Source organism: Salvelinus alpinus, chromosome 24, assembly GCF_045679555.1.
Source record: "Salvelinus alpinus chromosome 24, SLU_Salpinus.1, whole genome shotgun sequence".
NCBI classification, from domain to species: Eukaryota; Metazoa; Chordata; class Actinopteri; order Salmoniformes; family Salmonidae; genus Salvelinus; species Salvelinus alpinus.
The window spans coordinates 2,903,454-2,909,453 of record NC_092109.1 but is presented as its reverse complement, the minus strand read 5'-3'; the positions used below and the strand labels follow the sequence as shown (position 1 = coordinate 2,909,453).

At 41.8% G+C, this 6,000-nt stretch overlaps 1 long non-coding RNA gene across 1 annotated transcript in view; it reads left to right on the top strand.

Moving 5' to 3' along the window:
* The first annotated feature begins 3,275 nt into the window (after window positions 1-3,275).
* LOC139552011 (uncharacterized) overlaps window positions 3,276-6,000 on the top strand; it is a 76,423-nt gene continuing 73,698 nt past the window's right edge. Inside the window, exon 1 of the long non-coding RNA XR_011670365.1 lies at window positions 3,276-3,437. This is a non-coding gene — a long non-coding RNA (uncharacterized lncRNA). The remainder of the gene's footprint in view (window positions 3,438-6,000) is intronic.

Below are 6,000 nucleotides of genomic sequence, written 5' to 3'. Positions count from 1 at the left end.
TTTTATTCTACTGTATTCGGGGATCTAAATTAAAATGTTTCATTGATGGCACTGGTGCTCCCAACTTAAAAAAGTTAGGAGCACAACATAAAACGTAGGAGCACCAGATATTTTGTTGTTGTTTTAATCGATTGAGATTAAGAATTCTAGCAAATGTTGAGCCCTACAAACTAATATGTAACCCTGTAAATACATTTGTGTATCATAAAAAGCTAACATTTTGATACAAATACCTGTCATTGAAATGGATAAAGTAATTTGTGGAATATTAGATTTCTACATTACCGTAAAACTTAAATTAACTGTACCCCAAATGGGTTTAAAATGGCAGATTTGGGCTAATAAGATTTGGGCTAACATAGTGGCTGTACAGTAACATGCTGTACATGACGTCAGAGGTCTGGCTCTGCGCTTCACAGCGCTGTAATGGGTTTTTCTGACAGCCGTTCTGAAGCGGGAGACAAGAAGTCGCCCCATCCCTCCCGATAATTGGACAACTTTTGCAAATGTTTTGTTGTCTGAGTGAGGGAAATGCTGTAAATTAAGATGACTATATATTTTGAAATATTAGACATTGAGGATTATAATAAGTGTATTTAAATTGATGTAATACCAGCAAGCCAAACACCTGTGAGTGTCATGTACAGTGTCAATGTTGATGTACATTTACAAGATGACATGGCGTCGTACCCTGGGTTGTTCTGAGCAGAACGAGCCGATGTTTGTTTATTGTGAAGAAAATTAGCTGCGGCACACGCAAACATTTCAATTCCAATACGTGTAGAGGGTTAATTACCCGGGCATTAATTTGCTTAAAATCACTGAACATAACAGGCACTCGCTTATTACAGATGGGCTTCTATCTGAGCCATGCATCTATTTCCTTAATGCATACAGCTTTTGCTCAGTTAATTATTTGATTCCAGCATTCACATCCAGCATTTTCATCAAGTTTTCTTAATTTCCTGCATTATGTTATCATTTACACACTGTATCACGTCCTTGACAGAATAATTATTATCCACTTTGACTGCATTTGTGTCAGTTCATACTTTCGCCACTAGAGGGTGATCAGCTGATATCAAGGGTTCTGTACTCTCGAAGTTGACTGTTTTTATGCTTGATTAAGACTAGCAGTTTTCAGCTGTTAGCAGCCAATGGCTAGCAGTTTCTTACCATTGTTTCCAGTAATTTAGCCTATAAGTCTAGTGGCTGTGGTTAGTATTTAGTCATATATGCGGCGAAAGTGGCTGCACTAGAGCCCTGGCTGTATTAGCTTGTTCTTAATCATGTACAATCAAACAACAGTATCTGTGGAAACGCAAATCCTGTATGCTTTCTTTCAAATTAATAGATTTGATAGATCATCAAAATCACGGCTCATTGTCTTTAACTTTTGACCCGCTCAAGTTCATTGCCTCTGAGCTAACCTGGGGTCGATCTAAAAGAAAACCAAAAATCTATTTTGGCACGGCATAAGGCTGTCATGGTCATTAGCCAAGCACGGAACGCCCACACTCCTGTTTGATGCTCTGTCTCTGTCTGAGGTGGTGACACGTGTTGAGTGAGCTGAGCTGAGAAAGCACTACCTCAGTGCGGGGTCTTATTAAGCATTTTGTTTCAATGTAGATTCACTTGTTTGCCAAAGACTACGTTTGTTTGACGAGTATTACACTATCTGGAGTAACTCAATTACAGGAAAGACAACTTATAGTATACAGTCATCCTAACGTGTGAGGACGAAAGTAACATTTTGCATATTGAACTTAAACAAACACTGAAATTATTCCTTACATTATCAGTGACATAATTCGTTTCTCACGACCGAAGACCATCCATCATTTGGAATTATCCTTAGCAAACACATCAGCCCTGTTGTTGTCAGCCATCCCCACTATATACCCTTCTCTCATTCATTAGCAACACAGCTAGCCCATCGAGTTGCCGTTCAGTGCTACTTCTGCCTGCCTGCCTATACAGCTGCAGCTGACTCACACCTGAGATGCAGTGGGCAGATTGACCCCCAAATGAGCAGACGGGCAGGAGTGTTAGACTTGTTTGACGTGCAGGTAGCCAAGTGCTTAGACACACATGGCAGATACTGAAGACATACAGTACCAGTCAAAAGTCAAAAGCAGCCAACGAGTGGTCAGCATATGTGGGAACTCCTACAAGACTGTTGGAAAAGCATTCCAGGTGATGCTGGTTGAGAGAATGCCAAGAGTGTGCAAAGCTGTCATCAATGCAAAGGGTGTCTACTTTGAAGAATCTCAAATGTAATGTATATTTTGATTTGTTTAACAGTTTTTTGGTAACTACATGATTCCATATGTGTTATTTCATAGTTTTGATGTCTTCACTATTATTCTACAATGTAGAAAAGAGTACAAATAAAGAACAACCCTTGAATGAGTAGGTGTGTCCAAGCTTTTGTCTGGTTCCGTATGTCTGAGTTACCTCAGAATTACCTCAGACATTCTCACTCTTCAGACATGTAGTGGCAGTCAAGCAGGTGAATTTAGGACACAATGCTCATGTCATTTAGACATTTGGACCTAGAGGCTTATTTTAGTTTGCCTACTGATGTTTTCTTTTGGGGATGTCCTGACTGATTCTAGAGATAGAATTTATGATGACCTACTTGTCAAGTGTACCAGACAGTTAAACCCCCCCGTCTTTCAGAGTTTGGGAAGACCGTTTCTCTGAATGAAACGTCTCTGGTTTGGAAGCTTTTGTGGTGGTGTAGGGGCGCTGGAACCTCAATGTAGTGAGCAGATCCCCAGGGTTTCAGTAATGTAGCCTATAAGTCTAGTGGCTGTGGTTAGTTTAGTAGACAGTGATGGAACCTATTCAGCCCTCTCAAGGGTGAGGGTTTTGGGTTGTACACTTCTTCGAGTTGTTCAAAACATTTGTCAAATGGCTTTGATTTAGTGGCAGCAGATTTTCCGGCGGACACCCAAACGAAAAGACCCCATCATAAAATAATTAGCAGTCTTTTGACGGAAAGAAAAATACCCCCCCCCCCCCATTCTCGTCCCTTATGAGCTTGAGTGCCAGTAGGAGGCTAAGCAAGACAGCGAAGTCCCCCCCCACATGGCCACCCCTCCAATGGAGAAATGGGGATTAAATCCTCTCCTTTTCCTCTTTTTTTTCTCCTGAAAAGGATGGGGTTGGTGGAGCCTTGGTGGGGGGGTGGAGGAGAAAGGGAAGGAGGGATGGGGGGGGTGGTAGTAACACCTCCCTCTCTGGCCCCTAATCAGCCAGGCAGCCTCAGCTGCCCTCCTCGGATCCCCTGCCAGGGTCCCTATCATCCTCTGATCAAATATTAATGTACTCTACTCGGTCTGCTCACTAATCCAAAGCCAATTAATATTATCTGTCAATTATTTACAGATCCGGAGGTGCGGAGGCGATTCCCCGAGGACTACATCGACCAGGTTCGGAATGCATAATTAACTTCTTCTTTTCTCTCTCTTCCTCTTTCACCCTTACTCCTTCCTTTTTTCACCACTATCTATTTCTTCCTTTCTTTTGCCTTTTGCTTTATGTAACCCCCCCCTTCTTTCACATTTTTTTCTCTCTCACTTTTCTTGGTATGGTCTATTTTGATTCTTGCTGTTTGATGTCGTCTTTCTTTGTGTGTGTGCTCATCGGCTCCTTTTATTTTTAAACGCCTGCCATTTTGGGGTCTTTTTTTATGGGCGCACCGTGGAAAATGGGACCGATTGGCGGTTTGACCCCCTGTCTCTCTCTCTCTTTCTCTCTCTCTCTGTGTGTCTGTGTCTGTGTGTGTGTGTGTGTGTCTTTTTTGTCTTTTTTACTGAAAAACTACACTACTACTGTGTACTGGGACACGACGGACACATGCAGCTTCATAAATGAATTGTGGCTCACAAAATACAAATAATAAAGCTAAATAATTAAACTTGATACAAACTTGACAAAAAAAACGTTCTTTGTTTTTGAGAAATTGCCATTTCTTTTTTGAAAGAGAAGATCTTTGTTGGTTTTTTGCTTTCTTGGTTTGTTTGTTTGAGAGCTTTAACTTTCTTCAGACAACAATACATCTTTGTTGTTTGCGGTGTCTCCTGTTTCTGTGGCTTCGTTTGTGACTTCGCCGAGGTACGAGAGAGTGGGTGTCGAGCTCCTCTCCGTTGACTAATTGCGACGTCAGTCACCATAGCCATATGCTTCCTTGATATATTCATATTTAGCATATCTCTGAAATCTTGTCAGCCTACACAGTGTATATTCGCACAAAAACAGAACTATTCTGTAGATATTTTGTTGTTTGCTTATTACACAAAGGATTACATGCTGTTGCCTGTGAAAAGGTAATTTTGACTAGGAGGGTGCGTGTTTTCACTAATTCAAAATGAATTCCTTTCATTTCTCAAGCATCCAGGGCTGTGTTAATAAATCAATGGCGTATTGACCTGGATCCTACGCATGTTACCATAGAGCTGTGCCCATAGAATCCTCAGAGGTAGCAACTGGAACTCATTGTCCTGTGTGCTCTTTAAAGAGACGAAATGCCAAACATGAATTCAGGTTGCCCTGTTAGTTGGGAAAAAAACATTATATTTACCAAGAGGGACACACGTACACATGCACGCACGTAGGTGCACACACACGCTCGTGTAGGTACACACACACACACTCAACAACACACACTCTAATCACCTAGCCTTGTTTATTCCAAGCGTAGCAACCTCCCCCTATCCTCTCTCTCTCTCTAGTTCTCTTTCCCTCTTGTGAAATTATTTGAAGCAGAAGAAAAGCAAAATTCTTTGTTGTTAGTGGATGTTTCATCCCGGGCCACCTTTGTTCCGTAGTCCGCACAGTAAAGAATCTGTCTCGAAAACCAGGGCCTACGTTGCTCATAGCTCTCGGAACGGATAGGGGAAAGGGAGAGAAGGGGATGGAGAGAGGGGGGTGAAGACAAGCTAGAGAGTAAGAAAGAAAGAACAAGAAGTAGAGAGGGAGAACGTTAGATAGAGAGGAGAGATGTTAGGTAGTGAAAGAGTGCGAAAGCAAGTGAAAAAGAGAGGGCTAATGACGGCTAACCCTTTGGCTTCCCTTGAGCCGTGACGCCACACTCCTCCTCTCACCACCCTCTTTGTAGTTCACGGAACGACAGAAGAGCAAGGCCCAGGAGAGGAGAAGAGCGAGAGAAAAACAGAGGGAGAAGATGAAAGATGGCTGGAACAAAAGAGGGTTAAGCTAGTACCAGTCACATTCTCATCTGTGGATTCTTAATTATCTAACCCCCCCCGACCGCAACCAGCCCACACTAGATCCTTTACATCTCTGAGCAAATCTTCTATAGGCATCAGTCAAGTTTCAGCCGGGCCCTCAAGGACATAGGGTAGATCTGAAATGGAACCCTTTTCTCTATGTAGGACACTACTTTTAGGTATCAGTCACCAGTGGTGTAATCTACTTAAGTACTACTTAAGTCGTTTTTTGGGGTATCTGTACTATACTATTTATATTTTCGACAACTTTTACTTCTCTACATTATTAAAGAACAGAATGTACTTTTTACTCCATACATTTTCCCTTACACCCAAAAGTACTCGTTACATTTCAAATGCTTTAGCAGGAGAGGAAAATGGTACAATTCACACACTTATCAAGAGCACATCCCTGGTCATACCCTACCGCCTCTGATCTGGAGGACTCACTAAACACAAATGCTTTGTAAATTGTATTTAACTAGGCAAGTCAGTTAAGAACAAATTCTTATTTTCAATGACGGCCTAGGAACAACTGCCTTGTTCAGGAGCAGAACCACAGAATTGTACCTTGTCAGCTCGGGGATTCGAACTTGCAACCTTGCGGTTACTAGCCCAATGCTCTAACCACTAGGCTACCCTGCCGCGTGTTGGAATGTGCCCCTGGCTATTAAAAAAACACCGTCTGGTTTGCTTAATATGAGGATTGTTTTTATATTTATACTTTTGTTTTTGATACTTAAGTATATTTTAGAATTTACAT